General features: G+C 38.6%; 1 long non-coding RNA gene across 1 annotated transcript in view; it reads right to left on the bottom strand.

The window, feature by feature from the left end:
- LOC116575291 overlaps nt 1-13369 on the bottom strand; it is a 322876-nt gene that overhangs the window by 258604 nt on the left and 50903 nt on the right. The window lies entirely within an intron of this gene.

Genomic DNA, 13369 nt, shown 5'->3' on the forward strand with positions numbered 1-13369 from the left:
ACTGAGCTTGGAGAAACCCTGTATTCTTGCACAACCACTGAGCCATAGACTTCACTGTATTCTAATCCTTTCCTTTTCTTACTGACTTACCTTCTGTTTAGCTCTTCAATTCCCTGCTAAGAGTAGATTCTTACTCTGAAAGTCAGAATCTGGGTCTCAATAACCTATAAGCACTCTTGTCAACCATCCTCCCCGGCAAGCAGGACTTTGTGGGAACGTGCTTTTGGTCGCCTTTTCATCTAAAATATTCCAAATAATCTGATTGTGAATATATAACCATACTCTAAGCCTGCGCATGCCACCAATTATAAACTCCCCCAAAAATGTCACTACCTCAATGAAGTCCAGGTTCTTTGTGCTACTTTGCCCATGGCATTCTTAGAATATACCTTAAAGACCAAATCCATACCACTATTATTTCCATACTCTGGTCCCCCTCCTTCCTATCTTGTTTCATTTGTCACCAACCTATGTAAATGTGTGAAGAAGTTGGGTGACTGGAAGACCAAAAAGGAGATAACAGGAAGATAAAGAAAAATTTTGATTTAAAATATCTAAATTTAATCTGCCTAATATTATATAAACACATTTAAAAATATTCCTTTAAGACTAATTATTTAAGGAAAATGATGATAGGATTGGACTATAAAGACCAGCCATATCTCTAATCCTTTCTCTCTAGACCTGTCTCACTTGGTGCTGCCAGCTACCTATCCTTACTTATTAAAAAATGCAGAAGACTTTAGAGGAACTGCAGCATCTCAGTGTTTGAGTGGTTGCTGGAACTCAGAAAACTACATTCTAAATAAGTAACTTCCCCATCTATAAAATGAAGGATTGTTTCTGGGGCTATGAACAAGTGGTGTACATCAAAATCACCTGTACAACTTGGATATACATAGACAAATGATTGGAGTTGGCTGCCAGCTACAAGACACTCTCCAAACATGCTCCATTTCCAAGGCTTCCTTGCCAGCTAGCTCTGGTTAAAGGTCTGGTTAGTGGAAAACACTGAAAAGAAATTCGTGGGTAAGAAAGGAGAAGCCACGGTGTAAACCCCACCCTTGCAGCTTTATTTCTTTTAAAGTCAGATTGGGAAATACAGATAGAAACATAGGAATTGTCATGTAAATATTGATTTAAAGTTCAGACATCAGGACTTATCTAAGGGGATGAATAGACATGGACAAGCAGTCTGCAATAACTAATAAACATCTCTGGGTGGTATCCCTGCTAAGAGCTGTGTTGTTTCCATGGCTCCAGCTCTTGCTGGAGAGCTTCTAATGCTTTAGTTCCAGTTTCCACAGCAAAACCTCCACTGAGGTTCGAGCTGCTTGGAGAGTCCTAGCCTCTGGGTGCTGCTATTACCATCTCCTATTTGTTTCTATAACCTTAAACGCAAGTAGTAATGTCCTGTTCTTGCTAATTCATCTTTGGGTGCCTTGTTTTGTCCTGTTTGATTTTTCCCATATTACCTTATTAAGTTTCTTCTATTTGAAACATTTAAAGTGGATTCTATTTTAATCAGATCCTGACAAATACAGCCGTTCTCTATAGAGATTTTTATTCAGGAGGCCCATAACGGGATCCTAATTAAATACTGGTGAATAAATGACCTCTAGGAGATCTTGCTCTAAATTATTATGAATTACATGAAGATAGATAATAATTCAACACAATTTAGTAGCCATTTACTGAGCCTTTACTATGTATCAGACTATGTCCTATGCTCTTTAGGAGATGTAAGATTCTTAAAATAGGAGAAACAAATGCCACCATTGACAATGATGTAGCTATTTCCCTTAGAAAATTATCACTATTGACAGCAAGATTCTCCATGTATACCAGTTTCCAATTAAAAATCCAGTTCATTTCCAACTCATTTCATTGACTTAGTATAGGTCACTTGACCATATCCCCTAGCTATAAGAAAGGCTGGGGTGTAATAAAGCCATTTCCTTAGGTTGGCCAACATCAAAATAAAATGCTTTTTCTCTCAGGTATTTTTAACCCAAAATTATATTCCTAATAAATTTAATCACCCACTAAAGGAAGAAACAATAATTTTTTCTAGTTAATGAATCTAACATAGGATCTATAAATTTAAAAAATATATATATAAACACTCGAGGCCTCTAAAAATTGTTTCAATAACTGGGATAGGAGCCAGGCATCCATATTTTGAGAAGTAGATGAATAATTATGCTCACTATTCTGAATGACCTCTAAACATCCTCCCATCACTACAGTGGATGAAATTCCAAACATTCGTGTAAATCCAAAAGTCCTTGATTATGAATGATAAAAAAGCAAATACCTTAGAATACAAGAAATCTTTAATTCAAGAAAAATACTGACAATATACAATCAGCATTGAATTCCTTTGGCTTCAGCCAGATTTCACATGGCCATGATTCTTTACCTAACTTTACTCCTTGAGAATTAATCCTCTGGATTATTCTGGTATAACACAGGTTTAGTCATCTATAAACTTATGAACAAACCTGCCATACTTAGGGGATGTAGTGAATTCCTGAAATTTTTAAAATCTTTCTCCCACCCTAGTTTTGTAGAAGCTACACCATTTCTACTTTAGGGTGAAGACTAATAACTTCAGCTAATCGCATAACCCACTTTATAATCCTTCATTAACCAGTTGCCTAAGAAGTTCAAATTGTCAACATGGATGTTTGAGCTTCCATTTCAGGGTGAGCAGTGATGAGTTTTTGTCTGTCTCTTGGGTGTTCAAAGTTTTAAGGCAATATGGTCTGAACTTCCAGAGGAGAAAAAATATTATGTCATTCTGCCATTTTTTTTTAAAGATTTTATTTATTTATTTGACAGAGAGAGATTACATGTAGGCAGAGAGGCAGGCAGAGAGAAAGAGGAGGAAGCAGGCTCCCTGCTGAGCAGAGAGCCCGATATGGGACTCAATCCCAGGACCCCGGGATCATGACCTGAGCTGAAAGCAGTGGCTTAACCCACTGAGCCACCCAGGCACCCATCATTCTGCCATTTTTAAAGTCAATTGCATCTGGGTGATTGAGAAACCAAAGAATCATATGAGCATTAATTAGCTTACTGTCTTACTACTTTTGCATCACAATATGCTTCCTATTCCAAAGCAATAATATGACCGGGCATTGATTATACAGCAAGCCCATTGTTAGTAGAGTTGTCAAAAAGTAATAGACAAACAATAAATGGAAATTTATGTATGAATGCCTATTCCAGAGAAGATAAATCACTGTCCCCTATAAATCACAGAAGGTATCCCATGTAACAAATTTGCCATTCCCTTTATCTACTTTGTTCTATGACCCATCCTAAGCAATTAGAATAGTACCTGACACACAAGTATTCCATTGAGTAAATAAACGAGAGGCTCCATCTGCATGGTTACTTGATATCTCATGATCAACTGTTTATTCTCTATTAAGACCCAGTAGCAAGCCACAAGCTATTAGCTCTTAGAAGGGTGAGAGCCACTTACACACAATGAGGATAATCTTGCTCCAAAGTATTTTGAATGATTTTCCCCCAGTGGACCAGCTGATAGACCAACATTCAGCATCTTGTTCTCCCATAGACATTTGGAATATTATAGTATATATTAATTCATAAGGCTGAATGGTAAAACTGCTCACCTTATATAATCTTACATTTGGATGTGCTACTTTGACCTTCTTACCATGCTCTTGAAAGCTGTTGACTTTGAGTGTTTTCCAAATTAAAGAAGAGTCTCTAACTATAATACATGTTACATTCATAGTCTAAAGTGGTTCATGAAGTACAGTGAAGAGAAGGCACAAGGGGCAAGTTGTTTTTCACATTAGAGAGAAAACAAGGTCTTAAACTTTATAAAGCAAAGCTGATTTCACAGATCAAACTCTTGGTGACCACCCAGAGAGTTAGATTTTCATCCAAATTGCCCAGACAGCTTAAGACACTGCAGATGCCACTGTTATAGGTAGTTCATGGGGCCTGTCTTTTCAGGTTTAACTGTCTTTTCATTACCTCTTGGCTTATTCATGACAGAAAGAATGACATCAAGAGCCTGCAAACAGGTCCTACATAACCTTACCAGGTGCTAGCCTAAGAAGACTGCAGTCACTGTCTCTGCCTTTCTCACTTGTAGAAATCCATATGATACAGCCTGCACTTACTCCTATCCTTGCCTCCTGATGGAATGTAACATAACAGTTCTGTGCAGCCCATTTTGTCCCATCTGCTATAGTTACCTCAACAAATCCAGGGTTATTACATAATAGACAATGTCACCTTGAAATAGAAAATCTACTCAGAGAAAGACCCAGCATTCTCACACATTGAGTGTGAAACTCTTCTCAATCCTTTCTGGAAGATTAATTTCCCTGTGAAATGGTTTTGGTGATAGCTGAACAGCTCTCCTTAGCTCAATCTATCATTAACAGAATCTTCGTTTTCTCCAAATTTCCAGCCTTCTACACCTTGTGAAAATTCATAAAAGGAAGCCTCACTAAAAGGAGTCAAGAAACCAGCAGGGAGAGCTCTCAAGACCTACCACTCAGTCAATTACAGATCCAAAAGGAAGATACAGACTTTGCAGGTGGATACTATTTTGTTACCTCAGCAGGAGTAAAAACGATTTTCTCCTTCCCTGGCAACAGCCCAGCCAATGAGGGACCATCACAACTCAACCAATGAGAGGCAAACATACTTCAAACTGCCAGTTTACTCCAATGGACTTTTTTATTCAACAGACCCCAACTAAACCCTTTCCTCTATAAAAGAAGCATTCCTTTCCTTTGGTTTCTGAACTTGCCTATGGTTTTGCCATAGCTTGCTTGCTTGCCCCAGACTGCAATCCTCTGTTATTCCCAAACAACTTTAAAAATACAACTGCCCAGGGCGCACCTGGGTGGCTCAGTTGGTTAAGCGATTGCCTTCGCCTCAGGTCATGATCCTGGAGTCATAGGATCGAGTCCCACATTGGGCTCCCTGCTCACCAGGGAGTCTGCTTCTCCCATTGACCTCTCTCCTCTTATGCTCTCTCTCTCCTTCTAAAAAATAAATAAGAAAAAAAATAAAATAAAAATACAACTGCCCATTATTTCACAAAAATGGATGTAAAAAGTTTTACAATTACCTTTAGATGAATGGATTTTAAAAAGGAAAAAAAAAGAAGAAAAGAAAAAAGATATTGATATTCTGCAATTCAACATTTCATTTTTAAGTATGACCCACTCAGGGTCAGCCATGGCTTAGATTCTGACACATCTCTACTTATGACTAAGGGAAACTTTTTGTTTTATAGAAGCTAGAAAGAGTCATTCCTTCCTTCCATCTACCTACTTATTCCCAGAGAAAAATCCTATAGCATCACACTTCACTTTTATCTATTAATTATCCCTAGATATGCTTCCTATCCATGATGACCAACCATCCGAGACTGACCCAATTTCCTGGGATTAAAGACTCCCATCACTAAAATCAGGATCATCCTGGGAAAGTGAGATCAAGTTAGAAACACTAGGTCCTATCCACCTTCTCAGCCATGGTTTGGAAAATCTGACATATTTGCACTATAAAACTGATCAGACTTTACTAACTTTACCAGGCAAGGATAGCCAGATTTGAAAATATCAGGCATCATTTATGAAGAGGTTTCTGAAAATTTCATAGCTAGTTCTAATTAACTGAAAATAGCCTTTCTTTTGTTTTCTTTTTCACATTTAAAATACTTTTTTTTTTTTTTACCTATAATAGCGAGTCTGTGTCTTAATATGCTTAATTACTAGTGAAGTTAACATGTTTCAGTGTTTGAATTGAGATTATCTAAAGAGAAGGGGAGTTTCAGTTGTGGATACTGGTGTATACTGCCTATACCCCCAGTTCATGACAGGTACTCATCTCCCCACTCTACCCACCCTACCCCCACTCCCACTGCTAGTAATATTGGCTACAGGCAGCTCATGGCTGAGTCCACCTTCAGGAACTGACCAAGAGACCACAGATTTGCCTCTCCCAACTCACACCCCAGGCCCAAGGGCAGTCCATATCCAATAACTGAATAATGATAAATTCAAAGGTCCAGCCTCCTTGCCTTAGTTCAAGACAACTCAACCTCAGCTGGTCCTTAGGGAACTTTGGAACTTGGGAAGTTCTTCAGTTTTGCAACTGTATCACAGTTCAACCTCTTTGCCTGATCTTGCTCTCTTCACTTTCCCACTCATGTTGAACCTAAAAGCACTACTGCATGTGAATCTCCATCTCAGGAAACTATCTTTGATCAAGATCCATAGAATGACTATTATATCTTCAGAGCCCTTAAATGCATAAGTAAATGGTAGGGGGGATACTTTGGAAGTAGGGTGTTTAGAGATTATAAATATTGACATCTGCTTTAATTCACTGACTTCCCATGAAAATCATGAGAAGATAGAGCAAGACCATAACAGGCAAAATGCACCACAAATACTGCATTTATAGGTTTTTTCTTTTTCGTATTTGCAATAAAATAAAAATCTTACTATATAACCTATACTTTCGTCAGCAGATATAAATCCAGCACCAAAATTATAAATTATTATGTTTAAATAGGATAACTAGCATTGTCTAGTTTATAACTGTTGTCTGGAAATTAATAGTGCCTCCTTTCATTCTCAAAAAGATGTCAATTTGGACAATAAAAGGTGTGGTCACCTAGTTATAAAGAATTCTATTCTACAAATAAATGAGAATCTTACATGATATAGGGGGAGATGGACTTAGAAAAATTAATATGTACTATCATATCACAATATGAATCTAAGAATTCCTCTCTATGAACATCTTCAAATGGAGCAGACAAAGCAGAATAAAGTCAGCAACTATTTTAAGATTGAAGATTTACAGATACATCTTGAGCCAAGTTGGGGGTCCCCGGCATGCCACTGATATTGCTCTAGTAACAGAGAAAACTATCAGTTGCCTATGATTTTAACATAGTATTGGCAAGCTTTTATTTCAAGATCAACTATACCACCTGAAAGCTATTAATGTGTCACCAGTCTCTTATAGTGACTTGTGAAGCTGTTTGTAGAAGTTAGGGGTTACACTGAATTTTTCCACACAACTAGCTATTGATCCTTTTGGTTTTATAATAATTGAATTTGATATTTGGCTTCCTTTAAGGCTCAGAGACAGGAAAACTTCCTATCACTGAAGACAAAAAGAAAAAATCACAAAAATTATTACTACTCCTCCAAAGTGAATACAGGGGACTATGGCAATACTCGAGCCCTAGACTATTCTTAGCTTTACTGACAGTGCTAATAAGTGGCCTGGAAGAGGGACAAGTATATGCTGGGGATGAGACAATCAGACAACAAAACTGTCTTCAGTTGCCTCCATCTTTCTACTTGATGTCCACCAAGGATCAGTGACTGTTCAGAGTTAGGTTTACCATCGTGGAATGCTGGAGAGCAAGTGGACAGATGAAGTCCATGAGCAAGGGCAGTGGGAAAAAAAAAAAAAGAGGATTCATTTCTTTTTTTAACCCAAAACAAAACAAAACAACAACAATAAAAAAACATCTCCAGTAAAGTATATGGGAGAAAGAAAAGGAACAAATACAAAGAGTTTCTAAAATGTCATTTATTCAAGGAAATCCAACCCAAAAATATTTGGCAGCTGTGAAGGAAGGGAGCTATGATGCCCCAGCTGCAGCTGACCCCATTAGTCCCAGCATCCAATATGGTAGTCACTGAAATGATACTGTCCCTTTTTCCTCAAAAACTGAACCCAGGCAAGGACACTAGGCATAATGGGGCAACATCCAATAATAGAAACATCTCAAAGGATGAATAGATCTGACTTTGTGATAATTAGCATGAGAGATAAAGAGGACACAGCCTGGAGACATAGGAGTTCCCTGAAGGAAGGAGCTCTTGATATTTCAGAGAGCAATGAAAACCAGGAGGAAAGCCTTTTTGCAAATCTTCATCTGGGATCCTCATGTCTAACCTTATATTTTCCACTATTTAGCAAAGTAGGAGTTCGAGGCACCATTGAGAGAAAAACAACAGGGCACATAATGGTTCACTCTTTAAGAAATCGGAGAAAGTGTTAGTAAGCACTGTCATCCAGTGAGACTGATGTGTCCACTCAAGTCTACTTGGCATCAGCTCAAAGGATAAGTTCTTTCAACCTGCCGATATAGACAGAGAGACCACACGCAATCTGCAGAAGAAAAGAGTCTAAAAGTTTGGCAAGGGACTTGTTCAGTCATCGAGGCTAGACCTCGATGTGGTGTGGTTGAGTCATTTTTTCAGAAGACCCACAAGATTTTCAGATAACTTTTTCCCCAAATTATTTTAAACTGAATTCATAATTCAGTAGAGAAAGCATTTGATTTAGTGGCATTACACTCATACCTAAGTTTTCTGGCCCTGTGTTTAATCAAGCTCTGGTATAAACTTCATGAGATTGGTAGCTATTACATTATTATGATTATTTTCCCTGTTAACAGGTCGTAAGTACCTTTTTAATCACGTTCCATGTAGCATGTTTCTATGTTCCACTGTGCTTAGCACTGTATGCACATTATCTTATTTAATTCTACAAAGTAGCATTATCATCTTCATTTGACACAAGAGGAAACTGAGATACAGAAAATTAATCTACCTGAAGTCATATAAATAAGGGGATTTGCCAGAATTGAACCCAAGTATACCTGATCTCCAAGCCATTTTCCTTGTCTAATCTGACAAGGTGTAAAAAATATCTCACAGGTGTAAAAAATAAACAGGTGTCATTCAGATGTTAGATATCATTAATTGTAGCAAATAAAAATAAAAGTACTCTATTCCCACTCAGCAGGAAGTCTCCTTTTCCCCTCTCCCTTTGTCCTCCCCTGCCAAGTCATGCTGTCTTACACATGCACATGCTCTCTCTCTCAGATAAAAGCTTTTTAAAAAAAAAAAAAAAAAAAAAAAAGGAGCAGGGGAGCACCTGGGTGGCTAAGTTGGTTAAGCATCCGACTCTTGATTTTGGCTCAGAGTCATGAGACTAAGCCCTACATCGGGCTCTGCATGCAGTGGAATCTACTTGAGATTCTCCCCCTCTCCTGCTCATGAGCATTATGTGCACTCTCTCAGTCTCTCCCTCTCTCTGGCTTTCTAAAGGAATAAAGTTTTGTTTTTTTTTTTAAGATTTATTTATTACAGTTTTCTCTTCTCTAGATTAACCAACCCAAATGCTATCTATAACTTTTTCATCAGAGAGAATTACCCTTACATCTATAATTTATACATGAAAATATTCCAATTTTATATGTAGAAAGTGGGTATTATTTTGATATGTATATACAGATGCATGCATGTGTGTACACACACACATATAACACACACACACACACACGTATAACACACACACACACATAACTACTGGAGGAAGGGGCAGTGAGCTGAACTCACGTTGAGAAAGCTGCACAGTGCTAGAAAGTGTTGGAGTCCAAGAGTCCAATTTGGAGAAATTTTGAACACGCTCTAGGTGTTCAGATGAATTCCAGAAAGCTTGCCCTTTCAAATGAAGTCTATTGTGGTCTCCTAGAAAAAAGGTTACTGTAGACCTACCCCAATAAAACCTAAAAACATATCTTGGCATGTAGTTAATTTACCAACAAATTTGTTTTATCCTACCAAGGGTAAACATAAAATCTATGGAAGGAAGTCCAGACTCCCAGTAATGTAGCAATTATACTGTTGTCCATGTAATAAAAAAATTACTCAGGTGTTGAGAAAAAAAAAAAGGAAAATGTCATCATAATTTGGAGGGAAAAAATACTGATTTAACACAGAAATTGCATTTGACAGGAAGTTTTAAGTACGATTATAAGCATACTCAACGACAAATAAGCAAAAGATAGATACAATGAGTGAGAAGGAAAATCTCAGTAAGTGAAAAGGATAAAAGAAAATCAAATAGGATTCAAAGCCTAAAAAAATAAGGTATCTGGAATGAAAAATTGACTTGTAAGTTGTAACAGGTCAGATATGCAGAAAAATAAATGCATGTGTTTAAATCAACAGAAACCCTACAATGTAAAAAATATATATGTGTGTGTGTGTGTGTGTGTGTGTGTGTGTGTGTGTGTGTGTAAAGATTTTGCTTATTTATTTGCCAGAGAGAGAGATCACAAGTAGGCAGAGAGGCAGGCAGAGAGAGGCGGAAGCGGGCTCCCTGCTGGCATAGAGCCCCATGCAGGGCTCGATCTGATACAGGGCTCTATCCCAGCTTGATCCCAGGACCCCAAGATCATGACCTGAGCTGAAGGCAGAGGCTTAACCCACTGAGCCACCCAGGTGCCCTGTAAAATATATTTTTAATAAATCTCAAAAACAATATACCAAGCAAAATACCCTAACAGAAGTACATAAACTGTGTGGTTCCATTTATATGAATATCTAAAATAAGTGATTAAATTTATAGTGATAGAAATAAAAAAAAATGCTTATTTCTAGTAGGGAGTAAATAGGTATATTGGTTACATGTACACATTTGTCAAGGGTCAAGCCATTCTCTCAAGGTCTGTGCATTTTACTGTATGTAAATTATACTTGATAAAAATTGTAAGAGAGTAACAGGGGTATGGAAGTGGTCCCGTAAGTTAAATGGGTTTTAAAGAAGTAGAATGTTTTGATCATTTCTGAGCAATGTATACTTTGAAGAGGAATTCTTATGTCCCCATTTGACAGAGGAAATGAGTCTAAAACCAAACTGAGTATACTGGTGGGTGGGGCTTTCCTTTGAAGTGATTGTTAGTTTCCAGACAGATGAAGGGCTGGGTGTGGAGGGAAGTGAAGTACTAGCTTTGGAATCCCCATCTGCTCCCCACTTGGTGTCCCCAGAAGCATAACAGGGGGCTTGGCATCAGACTGACAACAGATAAGAGGGAAGCCCTGTGAATGCTCTGAGGGGAAGTAGGGTGAGGCTTCTTAGACCTACACGCAAGATTCCTGTGATAACCCACAATCTCTTCAGTCATTTCCCCCTTAAAAGGCCCCTTTGTACAGTCAGTCCTATAGGTATGATTCGTGATGTCCTCAATCCAATACTACCCTTCCGAGTGACATCTCAACTCCATTACTGTGTCATTGCCTAAATGCGCCAGATTCTTATGCTCTAGGGAAGCTCGGGGAGAACCTGGGATGGAATGGAGCCCAAGTTAGTAGTGCTGATAGCTGCAAATCTTCATCCAAACATCTTTGTCAATTTTAGGGCTCCCACATAATGTGGGTGGCCAGAAAGTACATTCTTCTGTGGCTGCTGAGCTAACTGTATGATTTCCCACAACAAGTTATTCCTAGTGACCCTGAATTGGACACATCTAGACGAAGCTACTATAACTGTAGATGCTAGCAACATATCACAAGCTAGACCAGTATCAATAGAAATTCTATAGTTTAGCATTGGGGTTACTTGCTAGCTCCAATCAGTTGGCTGTAACTTCCCGGGTCACATCACTGATCATATTTGCAAAGCATGTTCGGGCTTAGAGAAAAGACTGATTCACAATGATCTCCATGAGGCAAAGTGGTGAAAAACATGATAGTGCACCATGCTATTTGTCACCTCTGGTACCACTGAAAGGGCTTAGGATCCAGCCATGAAAAGGCATGAATTCTAATCCTGCCTCTAATACTAACCAGCTCTGTGACATGGGTAAATACTGCAACATTGTGGGGTCTTTATTCTCAAGAATAGATTGGGGGGTGGGAATAGTTGATCTCTAACCACCACTCCACTGATATTATTCTGTGAATCATCAAAACTATACCTCTCCTCCTCTAGTGTTAAAAAGAAAACCAAAGGCCCAAAATGTAGTCACTTAAGTAGAGTCCCCAAACCGGGCTCTAATACCTAATGTAACTTCAGTTTGACCATCCCCAGAAACGTAGTCTTAATGGTCAGTCACAAATTTTCTGCTCACAGCAGAGTCTGTCACTTGGGCCCTCTCCATCCCCCAAAGGAAGACAAGGTCATCTTCATGACAAGACTTCTTCCACTTCCCTCTAGGGGAATGGGCCTTGCCTGGAACAATTTTTCCCAGCAGCTAATAACTTTCTTGCCTTACTCCGCTTCTTATAAAAACCTTCCTTTTTTTTTTTTATTAACATATAATGTATTATTTGTTTCAGGGGTACAGGTCTGTGAATCATCAGTTTTACACAATTCACAGCAATTACCATAGCGCATACCTTCCCCAGTGTCCGTCACCCAGCCAGCCCATCCCTCCCACGCCCTCCCCTCCAGCAACCCTCAGTTTGTTTCCCGAGATCAAGAGTCTCTTATGGTTTGTCTCCCTCTCTGGTTTCATCTTGTTTCATTTTTCCCTCCCTTTCCCTATGATGCTCTGTCTTCTTTCTCAAATTCCTCATATCGGTGAGATCATATGATAATTGTCTTTCTTTTACTTATTTCGCTTAGCATAATACCCTGTAGCTCCATCCATGCTGGTGCAAAAGCAAGATTTCGGGGTTTCTGATGGCTGCATAATATTCCAGATTGTGGGTGTATGTGTGTGCACATGCGTGTGTACACACATACCACATCTTCTTTATCCATTTATCTACTGATGGACATCTAGGCTCTTTCCATAGTTTGACTATTGTGGACATTGTTGTTATAAATATCGGGGTGTACGTGCCCCTTCAGATCACTACATCTGTATCTTTCGTGTAAATACCCAGTAGAGCAATTGCTGGGTCGTTAAAAATCTTCCATTTTTGTAAGTTCTTGGCGTTCCCCTCTAGCTGCTGCATGGGAGGGGGCCCAATTCATAGATCATTTAATAAAGCCAATTAGATCTTCAGATTCACTCAGCTGAATTTTGTTTCTTCACCCCAGGCTTTTACTCCATAGTACCCATTAAGTGTACAGAGGAACAAACTGAGGCAATCAAAAACAAAAACCCAAAAGAACACGTTATACTTTCTTATCAGGGTTGTGATATCACTGAATTCATTCAATTTCAAATAAACATGTTTTGGTGAAAGGCCTGGACTCTGTGACCCATACAGAGACTTTAATTATAAATTAATGTTATCTAAAATTTCTACCTATCATGTTTGCTTCCTGAATGAACATTCTATGACTCCTTCTCAATGATAAGATTGTCACATGCTTTCTAGTTTGCAAGCACATGGGTTTGGAGAAATGAAGCCGTTTGCTTTGACTGATCCATTCAACTGGTAAATGTCAGTGGAGCTGGAATGCAGGTCTGCTGGCTCATCTGCAGGCTCTCTGCTCTGTGGGACAAGAGTCCAAGTCCCCTAACTTCACAGCTACTGTTCTTCCTGCCTCTTGAACTACATTAGTTGGCTTAAAAACCTAAAACTAATGGTCA

Source organism: Mustela erminea, chromosome 16 (genome assembly GCF_009829155.1).
Source record: "Mustela erminea isolate mMusErm1 chromosome 16, mMusErm1.Pri, whole genome shotgun sequence".
NCBI lineage: Eukaryota > Metazoa > Chordata > Mammalia > Carnivora > Mustelidae > Mustela > Mustela erminea.